General features: G+C 38.5%; 1 protein-coding gene across 2 annotated transcripts in view; it reads right to left on the minus strand.

Annotated features, from left to right (window-relative positions):
* LOC133531212 (protein enabled-like) overlaps positions 1-13,266 on the minus strand; it is a 101,556-nt gene that overhangs the window by 64,009 nt on the left and 24,281 nt on the right. Inside the window, exon 1 of one of the 2 annotated variants that reach the window (XM_061869349.1) lies at positions 6,787-6,852. The exons of the other annotated variant lie outside the window; for it this stretch is intronic. The gene's annotated coding sequence lies outside the window, so the exon portion shown is untranslated. Of the gene's footprint in view, positions 1-6,786; positions 6,853-13,266 lie in introns of those variants that run through there. 2 annotated transcript variants of the gene reach the window in all.

Here is a 13,266-nt window from a genome sequence, read left to right on the forward strand (position 1 = left end):
TCATAATGACTTCTACGACAATGCTTATTGAGTGATGCATGTCATGTATATGTATAGTCCTCCTCATCGATTTCGATGACGGCGACCTCAGCAATTACGAATTACGCCGATTATGGGCCCTCATGTGGCTGGCCAGGCCGAACTTGGTCTTAACTTGGACTCTTTTGCAGGTGTTACAATATAGTTGACCAGACGCGTTGTATGTATACGTGTAAGAGGGCTTCGGTCTCTCTTTACGTTGTTGGCGTTTGGTATCTAAGGCATTAAGGCGGTCTTCCTCAAACGATTTGATGTGGTTAAAAATGGTGGACCGCCAAGATGCTCTGTCTGCAGCAAGCATGCATGCATAGAGTAGTTAAAGCGACAAGGTTCTGTAGTGGCCTAGGATTCAAATTGGTTGACGGTACATATTTAAGTTTGTTTACCTAAACTTACAGTCCGTCTCCATGGTGTCGAAATTCAAAATACAGACGATACTTATTTTTCCAAGGGCAGAGTAGTGTAGAAAGAATTAGTTAACTCCGATTTCAAGTTCCAATATAGTCAGCGTAGCTTTAGTCTGGTCGGCAGGGACCCTGCCTACGAAACAGGATGTCCCGGGTTTGAATCCTGGTAAGGGCATTTATTTGTGTATTTATCACAGATATTTGCTCCTGAGTTATGGATATTTTCTACATATTTAAGTAGCTATCTCTATGTATATCTATTTTATATATCCTAGTACCCACAACACAAACCTCATTGAGCTTGCTTTAGGACTGTGTCGATTTGTGTAAGATTTTCCCATAATATTTATTTTTATTTTTTATTTTGTCAGCATAAATAGTAGTGGAGTAGATAAAACGCGCCATAATTATCTAACAGTGCTACCATAACAATTTTACAGATAAACAGGAACAGGCCGGTAACTGCACGAAATTCCTCGTAATAAGCATCCTTTAATATATTCCAACAATTTTTTTAAATTTACATTCAAAAGCATCTACAATAAAGTTTTAAAAGAAGTATTTACGTTAAAATCGAGACAATATAGTTCACTATCCACTCACATGCTTCATATTTTTAAGTGACTTCTATTATTATATTTATTATAATAAAATAAGGGTGACAGCAGGTAACTACAGTTACCAAAAGCAAGTGAGTGGATATACACAATTCATAGTTTTATTTTACTCTAGAGAAAAATGTGTCACCCAGGTATTGACTCTACTCAGGAGTATTTCCAGCAATGTATACGCTACGTCTTGCAAAATAAAGACACTTCTCATACAAACACATTCCTACCATCTTTAGCACAGTTATCTGATCTTGAACCTTATTCCAACAAGGTAAAGTCTACCAATGGCCAGTCAAGTGTGTTTCTTTTGGTACTTGTTTAGATATTCGGTCAAAAATGCAACGCTCCGTTTCGTCCCGGATGGGTATTTGGCTCAAATGCGACGTCAATTATTAGCAATGGAAACAATGCAAAGTAACATCGCGCACACAAGTTTTAAAATTGTTATTATTAACTGGTGTTCACGGTTCTGCAGTCTGTACGTGTGCGATTCGGTTTATCATTCCCGTTGGGTGGATTTACGAAAATAAAGTACTTTATGTTAAAGCCCCATTTAGCTTGCTGCAATGCTAACTATACAGGTGATTCAGTAGACGTGAGCAGGATCAAGCCTGGGTATTCAGTAAGTTATAAGCAACTGTTTCGTACCAGTATTTGTGAGATTACCGTTAATTTAATTTTTACTTTTCAAATTTTTTTTTTTTTTAAGTATGTCATTTAAGGTCACCCTCAAGTGTGACATTTTATTTTCTTCATAATCTAACTCCTGTCATAACGGTTAAAGAGGTTTTATCTTTGTTAATTAAGTGTGGTGTCCATGATTGTAGATAATCAAATTTGTCATTAAAAAAAGTTAGATAACAGAAAAAAGCGTGATTGTTTTACTTAAATATGCCGGTGAACGATTCATCAGGTTTTTAAAGGGTCGGCAACGCGCATGTAACACCTCTGGAGTTGCAGACGTCCATAGGCTGCGGTGACTGCTTACCATCAGGCGGGCCGTATGCTTGTTTGCCACCGTCGTGGTATAAAAAAAAAATACTAATTGTGTAGGCTTAGTCCTGCTCACGTCTCATGAATCATCCTGTAGAGTACATTCCATCGACCAAATACACCAATGTATCGAATATTGTATGCAATTTTATAGTTCCTTGATATTCTGGTGTTGTGGGAGGGAGCTAATTTCGAGTCCACTACACATATCTCTCTTGCAATGCAACACTACACATATCTTGTACAGAATACATAAAAACAAGCGTGAAACCTATTATGAGTATGGGATAGGAATTTAATGGATTTGTCTGTGCCGGGAGCCAGCAGCATCCGGTCACCTCACGTGTGAAACGGGTAGTGGAGCTGCCAATGATTTTATAAAATGCTTCTTTTTACACTGCTTTCGAACGGCTTTTTTTTTTCAATGGTACCGCATATACTTAAATAGGATATTATTGTATTTTATTCTTTTTTAAGTCGGTTTTCTTTTTTTTTTGTAATGAAGTTGAGGAATACATTCGTATACATCAGGGGTGGCCAACAGGTCGATCGCGACTGTTAGTCCAGTCGATCGTGGCAAGGCAAAAATATAAATACGTAGACCAGTTTCATTTAAGGTTTCAAAATGTATGTAATTGGTAGATCGCACAGGGTTTCGTTAGTAAATAGGAGATCTTGGGTCTAATCAAGTTGGCCACCCCTGGTATACATGAATATATAGGACACCGCACAGCCTGCAACTTCTCGCAATGGACAGAAATGCAACAGAAAGCCTGAGCTAATTAGCGTTGTTTGAGACAGTTTCAAGCCGCGACCCAGTTACGGGCGATTCAGCCCTGTAGAGGACTAGTTCCTCTTTGGCATTCATATTGCAATAACGAAACGCTTTTGAAGCTATCAGTTATGCAACTGTTTGGGGCTCAGTAAAAAAGTGTGCAAAGAAAAAGGTGAAACGTTTGAAACACTAGCTTTTCTACAGTTTATTGTTGTATATAACGTAGTAACTAATTTTCCAGAAGACGTTGGACTGAAAAAATTGTCTGGAAAACCTATATATCAGTAGAAAAAGGCGAGGGACATGTTTATTAAAGATCCATCACATTTCTCAGCCGTCTTTTTCCACTGACAAATTGGTGTTCCAGACTATATTATAACAGTAAACTAGTACCTACTATTAAACTAATAAAAAGTACCTATCTAAAGGAAAATTTCGTCACTATTAATAGAAATTGCCCACACTATAGGAAGGAAATTCGGTATGTTATATTTAGTCAAACATTTCCCTTTTTTAAAGTCAAACCATGAACCCTAGTGATGAAAATTACCGCATTCCATCAAAAGAACAATAAGGGTCTGTTTCTATGAGAACGAATATAATTGCATAGCACTTTTGGACGTAATTATACAGTGGCTCAATTCCGGGCCGAGTTCCCGTTGCTACGAGATAATGAGTCGAACGATTAAGCGAACAAGTGTATTTTTTCGTTTCGTTCGTGTGCGACGCGTTATCTTGAACATTGACGGTTGATATTTATTACTACATCTTGGGCAGTCAAAGGGTTGATGATGAAGGGATGATGATGATAAAGTAATAATGGGGAAATTCAACGCCTCCTGCAAGAGTAAGGCCCTAAGCACACGGAGCGTAAGCGTAGGCGTCGCATAAGCGTATCGAAAAACGAGACGCGTAGTGTTCTGGGCACCAAGCGTCGCCTAAGCGTAATCGTGTTATAAGTGAAATCATGGCGTGACTGGCGTCAGATGTCTTCGGTGGATGTATCGACGACCTTACTTCCCGTTAGATGAAGATTTTTTATTGTTTGATTATGTCAGTAGCTTTGTTTTTTACGCCTGTATTACGCTACGCCTGTCGCAATGACGAGAGACATTTCATACGCTATGCTACGACGACGCTTCGTGTGCGGATTTATTTGAACTTGTACGTGCTCGTAGGGCTATCGTTCTACGCGCGTATTACGATACGCTTACGTGTCTCTTGTCTCTAAGCCGCGGATTGGACACAAAAGACGCGCGGCGCGGCGAGCGGAGCAGCGGGCGGCGCGGCAAGCGGCCGCCGCTGTCGTCCAGAACAGATTCATTCAACTCTATACATTTTGATAGTGTGGCTCGGAGCCAAGCGGCGCGAGCGGTGGTTCCTTTCGCCTCAAACAAAGGCAATTAATTTTCTCTTTCATATTTTATTACAAAAAAATTTATGTCGTCAGCAAACTGCTCTGCTGAGTTCAAAGCAATAATTCTGACTCTGGTGTTGTAGTTATATAACCAATAACCGGGAAAGATAATGTAAGTAACATCTACTGCCTACCTGCATTGTTTTTAATAAAGTTACTAAATATGATTATAGGTACTCTGGAGCGATTTATACTATTTTTTCTTTATACTCGACTCTGAAAGCAATTGTAATAATGTGCTGCTTTTCTTCCAACAATTAAATTGGTATTTCATAACCTCCTATGCTGTTTTAGTTAATAATAGTAAATATCAACCTTGCTGTTTGGACACATGGTTTAAAATTGAATGTAATATTTTGTTTAATAAGTAGACAAGGTTGAGAAAATAATTAGAACTGGGCCGCTTCTTGATGGTGAATGATTTTAATGAATGATGGTAGCGATCACGAGAATCACGATTCACGACTTTGATTCGTTGTACAGCCGCCATCAGATATAAAGGAGCGGTCAAAGTGCTCAAAAATATGTGAACACGCACTCTAGAGCTTTGACAATAGAGGCGTGTTCAGATATTTGTGAACACCTTGGCCGCTCCGATATATCTCATGGCTACTGTACATGTAGTTCTTGGCCAATAGCATTAAATAAGAATATAATTCGTATTAGTTTGTTTGTAATTTTGTTCTTAACCTTTTGAACGTCATATCTATCGTAAACCTTGTCTGAATGAACTACAGTTTACTAAGAGTAAAACTCAAAAGGAAAAAAACCGGCCAAATGCGAGTCGGACTCGCGCACCGAGGGTTCCGTACAAACCTGTAGGTATATATCATTATATGATGTAACTAAAAATTTACGGTTTTCGCAATTTTTCCTTTATCTGTCCTATAAGACGTTGCTTCTTACCAAATTTCAAGACTCTGATTTCACGGGAAGTACCCTGTAGGTTTCGATTCCCTTGCGAGTGTCGAAAATTTGCGGAGATTTGCGGCATAAACGGCTGTATCTTTTGATTGTGTTGGCTTATAAGTTTGATTTTTTCACAGCTTCAAGGGACAGTAGATCTAAGTATTGATATAAATTCCAGCTTGATACCTCCACGGGTTCCTGAGAAAAAGGGCGACACAGACGGACAACAAAGTGATCCCATAAGGGTTCCGTACAAATTAAATAAGTTAAATTTGTACGGAACTCTCGTTAGTTTTCTATTGTAACTCTAACACAGCTTCAGAAAAATTAGGGGTTCCCAAAAGAGGGCGTTGACGCTAATGGGGGATCGCAACCTCGCACAACTTAGCTACCTCGCTCATATCTAGAAAATACTCAACAAATTGAGTTGTTAGGTGAATCGCGACGAACAAAAGCGATTGTTATGTTTGTAACACGTTAGAGCAAGATACATTAAACACGCAAGTGGTATCACGTTATAAATATAAAACTGTTATGAGATAACGAGAATTGCAGTTGTAGAATACCTAGTACGTGATCTAAGTATGTAGAATGATCTATGATAAAGTTGGTCTCAAGTGTTAATTGCACTATAAAGAACTATAAAGAATTATTGAGGGAATGTAGAATGTTACATTAACCCTTAAATGCATTATTTTTTCTTTTTGTCCGAAATTAATATATGTTATTCAATTAAGTTTCCGGGATTAGTCATACATAATAGTAATCTTATAACATACCAAGTTTAAATTGAAATAATATTGTTCCGTTGCTAATTTTAAATTTGATATAAATAAATAATATTATTTTTATAAAAAAAAAAACATATCAACCGGTTTTTAAAGAACCTCTTCGCGTTTGAAGTTCGTAATAAGAGTTGGAATTCTGTACATGTTTTCAGCACATACTAAGTGCTACCGTAGGGCTCAAATTGGCGATCTACCCATCGATACCATAAACAATACACGCATAATCACGTCACAGACAATGCACTGTCGATCCTAAAACAATAACAATAGTTAACACTGCACTATACTGATCACTCATATACCGATATCCAGAATTGAGAAGAGGAAACTGACAGCTGTATGTTTTTTTATGTGTAAAAATATGATTAAAAAGATATGAAGCCTCTTAAGAGTAACTTTAAAAAAAAAGTAGCGCCGGACCAAGCTTTCTCAGCATGACATTTACAATCACAAAGTGTGGTTGCCATCATGTCAAATATCTATGAAAATCCCTCGCTTTGTTGTTTAAATGGGTGCAAAGTTAACTTTCATTGGAAATTTGTAATATGACATTTTCTTCCTTAATAATAATAATTCAGCCTAAATATGTACGTCCCACTGCTGGGCACAGGCCTCCTCTCATACGTGAGAGCTTGGGCTATAGTCCTCACGCTGGCCCAATGCAGGTTTCTTTCCTTAAGAACTGATTAATCCCATCCACTATTAATTTATTTGCACGATGTTTCAACAGGAATAGACAATACATATATATATTTCATTGTATTTTGAACAAAGTGATTGAATAGCCAAGTTTTTTGCCTAAGTATATTCTTATGCCACGCCTTTCAACACTCAACGGTCAATTTACTTTTTTGAATTCTGGATACGAGATTAATGATCCATAGATCATGGATCGCGTCTGGCTGCGCGCGCGCCCCGCGAGCGACTGGTTGCGGTAAAATTGTAAACATTGAGGGAATGAGACAGTACGATGTCATGTTTATATGCTGCGTGATTGTTTCCGGTAGGAGATTGCGGTGTAAATTATAATCAAGAGCGATGAGAACTGGTCAGTTTTTATGGATGTTTCAATATAAAGGGACTTGTTTTGAGTTTTCTAGCGTGTAGCTCATCAGTCATTACTTTTTATGGTTCCGTACCCAAAGGGTCAAACGGGACCCTATTACTGAGACTCCGCTGTCCGTCCGTCCGTCGATCTGTCACCGGGCTGTTTTTCATGAACTGTGATAGTTAGCCAGTTGAAATTTCTACAGATTATGTATTTCTGTTGCCGCTCTAACAACAAATACTAAAAATAGAATAAAATTAATATTTCTTTCCAATCTCGAGGTTCTCATCCAATCACCGAAGTTAAGCAACGGCGGGCGGGGTCAGTACTTGGATGGGTGACCGTTTTTATACATAATGGTACGGAACCTTTCCTGTGCGAGTCCGACCCCCACTTGGCTGATTTTTTAATCTCCTGTGGCAATAAAATAATTATTACGGATATTCTAGACTAGTTTTTTTAAATACATAATATATATATATATATATATATATATACTACGTCGGTGGCAAAGAAGCATACGGCCCACCTGATGGTAAGCAGTCTCTGTAGCCTTATAGGTTGCCGACCCTAACACTCTGCACCCTCATTGAGCTCTGGCAATCTTATAAACATATTTACTTATATTTTACTTAGTTATTGATGGATTGCAAAATGATGATGTTTCTGATGCAAAATCCCGCGGTATTTCCGGTCCTATACGACCTTCAAGAAAAGAGCTTAATCCCGGCTTATGGCTCCTCTACACGATGGCCCAGCGCTGGACCAGTGAGATGGCCATGCGATGGTTGAGATCACGCACTATGGAATGGGCCACGTGTAGATGCATACACACTACACACCATCGCTCGGCTGCCCACTACCTTTGATGTGCGGACGAAAAACCGAGACCGTGGCCATCCCATCGCCATCCCGCCGCGCCATAACCCATTCGACACCACAAACCTCTCTACACGTTGGCCCATCTTAGTGGGCTCATCGTGTAGAGAAGCCATTAAAAGCCAGCAACGCACTTGCAAGTTGCAACCCTTCTGGTGTTGCAGGTGTTTATGGGCGCCTATAATTCGCCTACCCCTTTACCTCCTATATCATAAAAAAACACCTGCCTTAAAGGTTAAAGTAACGGCAAATACCTTCCCTATCTGTCTGTCGCGTCTAATTACATGGTCATTAACTAACGACGTTCAGTGACATTATCGTATCGCGTGACGTAAAATTTCTATGCGATAAAGATTTCAATGTTGTAGAGAAGACAACTTGAAAACCACATTAGGTTCGTTGCCGCACTAAAGATAAAGATAGTTTATTATTCAAGTAGGCATAGTACAATGCGCTTATGAACGTCTAATAAAGCTACACCGGCTCTAACCCTTGGAGGAATTAGGCGAGGTTCGACCATTCCTGGGGGCCTGACCAAGATGACAATGGCTGATGGAGGCGATGGCGATGGCAGAGATATGCGTCATACTCGTGAACGGGTACTGTTTGTGGAGACTGGAGGCCTACCGCAAAAACCTAAATTCGTAAGTTGGGGGGATTTTTCTCTTTTACTCTCACTAAGATGTAATTAGAATGACGGAGAAAAATGCCCGCAATTGACGAAACTTCGATTTTCGCGGTAGGCCCCCTGGTCTGTTTAAGCTAACACGGGCTATTATATTTAGTAACTTTATTTTTGAGTATAATTAATTACAGGAGGACACCTCATTCGGTTCTCGTATGTTTTTTTTATCTTAATGTTTTAATTATACAGGAATTTAACTCTTGGAGACCATATACATCTCTAAGGATAATTTGATAAATTATATAATCTTTTAGTTCTGACACTAAGACACATTTACACCTCTAAATAGTTTTTTTTTTTGCCTCATTTGACCAAAATTCATATATGTAACATGTTTTGCTCCTTATGACCTCATGGTTGAAATGGGGTTTTACCAGCCCGCGATGTATATCAAAATTAAGTTACCGAATCCTTCCCCAATCCACACCAAGCAAAAAGCTCCCTTTTAGCTAATGCAACCAAACTTCGAGCTCTCCTAAAGTTTGCTTAATGCCGCATTTCCTACGACCAGAGACCAATAAATTTAAGTTTGTTAGTCGGCATTTTTACAATGTCCTTTTTTCGAGTTGCAGATAATAGCACCTATAGGCAAAAACGAAAAACTGAAAAATGTATGCAAACTTACGATCAAACTTAAAGGAATAGTCATAACGTTACGAGGGTTGTTTGATATACTTACACGGTGTTTAAAACTCCGTGGTATGGTCAAGTACATTTAAGAAAACTGAATGGCATGGATATGTTTTTCTGTAAAAAGTAATTAATAGCGTTGTTGTAACACGAACATTATATTTAAATCCACCAAACAATTGAAAACTATGAATGACATTTCGAATATCGATCGGCCGAGTCCTTGCGTTTAGTAACAAATGTATAAACTCATACTAAACGCTAATCCATATGTAAACAGGCCCTAAAGCAAGTGTACACGCTTGTAGAACACGTTCTGTTCTTTTTTAGGGTTCCATATCCAAAGGGTCAAACGGGACCCTATTACTGAGACTCTGCTGTCCGTCCGTCCGTCTGTCACCAGGCTGTATCTCATGAGCCGTGATAGTTAGCCAGTTGAAATTTCTACAGATTATGTATTTCTGTTGCCGCCTGCGGGGCAGCCGCAACAGTCTCCTGGCAATTATAGCTGACAGGCTTGACAGTCAGCTTCTTGTGCACTGGACCAGGGTACACTCAGTGGTAGCTACATACACACAACTCGCATGGGTGTATGTAGTTATTACTGGTGTATGTGCCTGGCTCCAGTTTTAAACCCTAAAATATTGTAAGTTTTAAGCCCTTAAATATCGTAAGTTTAATTTATTTCAATAATAACTTAATATAATTTTTTAGAGTAAGTCGTACTAACACTGTATGGACCAAGGTCTGAAATAAATGATTTTTATTTTATTTTATTTATTTAATTTTTTATAACAACAAATACTAAAACCAGAATAACATAAATATTTCTTTCCAATCTCAAGGTTCCCATCCAATCACCGAAGTTAAGCAACGTCGGGCGGGGTCAGTACTTGGATGGGTGACCGTTTTTATAGATAATGGTACGGAACCCTTCCTGTGCGAGTCCGACTCGCCCTTGGCCGGTTTTTTGTACTTGTAAATATAGTTGACTGCTTACCTCTGACAGCGTTAGACAAAGAAGAAAATAAAAGAGGTCCAATTTTTATCTTATTTAAGGCTTATAAAGATGCCTTAAAAATGTGGTACAGTCACGTCGGAAAATATCGATACGGACAAGGTGCCAAAATTATGTATACACGACGATATTGCCCATATATTAAGGTAGTGGATTCATATTTTTGACACTTGACCCGTATTGATATTTTTAGACGGGACTGTACCCATACATATTTTTGACCTTCTTCAGTATCAAACCGCTCCCGTATAGAAAATAAATGGGTGTGTGATCGCGATTACAAAACTTAATATGGACACGACTCAAATGCCGTGATCTTGTTCTAAAGTCATTCTATTGAGTGTTATTTTAAATAAGATTTTTAAATAGTTTTTGATAATTTGTACTCGGAAACCCGCGGTGTGGCACCGTCCGTGCCGATCACTGGTGATCTCGCTGACTTTTCTATGGTGGCGTCATCTACAACAATGACAACCTGACTATGTAGGATAGATGATTGCCAGTCTGTATAACTTGCTTTTCTCTGCTACTTCTAACTTACTAGATCACATCCATCATTGGTGAAGTATTACCTGCAAACAGAAGGAAAGTTTTAGTTTTACATGTTATGCGTATACTATTAGTTCAGTGGCGAGTTACTGATTATTTATATGGTAAATAACAAACATATTTAACCCTTTAATGGTCGAGATTTAAAAAATACATGATTCAAAAAAACTGCATAAGATATACATATGCATAAAATACACAAAGATGATAATTATTGTAGGGATTACCCTACTACTACTACATACTAATATGGAGCATTCCATCGTTACGTAATCGACAATTGCACTCATTTTTTTCGAATTTACAAGCCTGGTACTCTTTTGGCTTGTCTTTTTATCGTATATTATTAGTATTATCTTAAAGAAGCTTGTGTTTTTAAATGACTTTATAACCAACTTTTACTATAAAACGTAAGTTGACAAAGCAATTCGGCATTAAAGCAAACGTTACGTAAGCGACTCATACTTATTACTACGCCAATACTTTAACTTCAATTAGGCACTGCTTAAATAATGGATTTTGTTAAAACAGATTTTCATGGAATGCTGCTTCCATATATGTGATATTAATCTAATATGGCCCTATAACGGTTAAAGTTTGACGTATGAGTAAGAAGTCGTTTATTCGTAAATTTAGACAGACGAAAAAAAATAACAAATAAAACATACGACGGAAAAAGTGACACGAAATGCTGGCGACTTTGAGGTCTTCAGATGAGACCATGAGAAAAAACACGCCCTTTACGACAATACTAACTCCTTGAAGAACTATTTCAATCACGGCAACCCCAGAGCCCGAACTAAATCAATTTCCTTGACAGTAAAGCAATAAATTAAACGTCTAACCGATTTACTACCGCAGCTAATAACTCAGTCGCCGCAACGGAGTATGGAAACGAAACAGAGTCACAGATAAGGCAGAAAGATGTCAGAAACCACGCAAAATTTAATTACACGATTTTTATATACTAATATACCTAGTCTAAATTGTGGTGGTAAAATTTGCTCGCTGCCTTATTTTATTACAGGGTTAAAGTACTTCAGTATTGTAATTCCTCTGCTGGTGACCAGATACGGACCAGTAGTTCTATGGCCTGATAATTTTCTTAATATAGGATGTTTCAGTCCAAACTATTGGTAAGTTTATGAAGCAAACGGCATCCCAATTCAAGATTAACTATGTTAATTCAATTTAAAACAAACTATGGGTACTTTACTCTATAGATGAATAAAACAAGAAGAGCGACAACCTCTTTAAGTCGGGTTCCTCCAATATTCAGATTATTGCTAGATGGTGACACAAAGTAGCAGGTCTCAGTTTGGAAGTTTTACTAAGTATTTTGAAGCAGGTTTCAGTTCCATCCCATTAGGTATGTCCGACGCTTAGAGCTTTTGTCAAAATGACTAAACTTTCGTTCAATAGATGGTGGTGAATATTAAAGGAAAGCGACTGCATAGACACTGGGGTCATCCATTTGGGGTCAGGGGGTCAAGAAAATGTTACATGTTGTGACAAGGGGGAGGGGGCAGTCACAAACATCTTAAAATTCGTGTGACGTACTTTATGGGTGACCCCCTGTCAGTTTTCTTGTTTCATTCCTCCATGGCTTCTTAACACATTCAGTGCCAGCGCTACGAGCGTAACCGATAACATGGGAAAATGCGTATGTAACGAAAAGCGACTACGGACTGAACGCTTGCCTAGCGGGTTGCTGGCAGTGAATGCGTTAATTTCTATTTCGAGTTTGTTGTATGTACGAAAGTTGAAGCAGGTTATTCTGTTTCGTTTCTTTACTCCTGTCAATGCGCCACCCACAGCTCGACCCGATTGCCTTTCACCTAAAATAAACTAAACAATACTGAAGGCACTTGTGGCTGTCTACTAAAAGTACTAAACTATACAATATGTATACGTACCTTGATCAATCAAGATAGAAAGCTTTTATCTACCGTGTTACCATAATGTAGCATTAGGCGTTCAATGATATATTGAACAATAGAACATAAAACAATCCAATTCATACAACTTAGTACAGAATCGAAAGTAGATTTTTGACATAAAACTTTAAGGGGCCCACTGATTAACAGTCCGCCGTACGGCCTGTCAGAACGAAAAGTTGACAGATTCCGAACAACTGACAGGCCGATACCGTCCGGCGGACTGTTAATCAGTGGGCCTCTTAAGAGAAAGATGCCTCGAAAATAACTTGATGAAGCGCTTAAGCGTTAGATCGCTGCTAGAATTATAAGAGCTCTTTCGAACTTACGTACAGTTTTTTGCGGGTATGGAACCAGTTTTCTGTAATATGCGTGCAAACAGAATGTACCCACAAAAAACTGGACATAAGTGGGAAAGAGCTGTAAGACCTATTTGAACGCCTATTGAGCACCTATTCATACCAGCGTATATTACCGCGTTTCAGCTAGGCGCTTTCGGAACAATACTGCTATTTACAGCCAAGAAGGCGTATATTGGCCTGATTAAGCTGTGAATATAGAACTTGGGGATTTGGTGTGGA

The sequence above is a fragment of the Cydia pomonella genome, chromosome 24 (assembly GCF_033807575.1).
Source record: "Cydia pomonella isolate Wapato2018A chromosome 24, ilCydPomo1, whole genome shotgun sequence".
Lineage (NCBI taxonomy): Eukaryota > Metazoa > Arthropoda > Insecta > Lepidoptera > Tortricidae > Cydia > Cydia pomonella.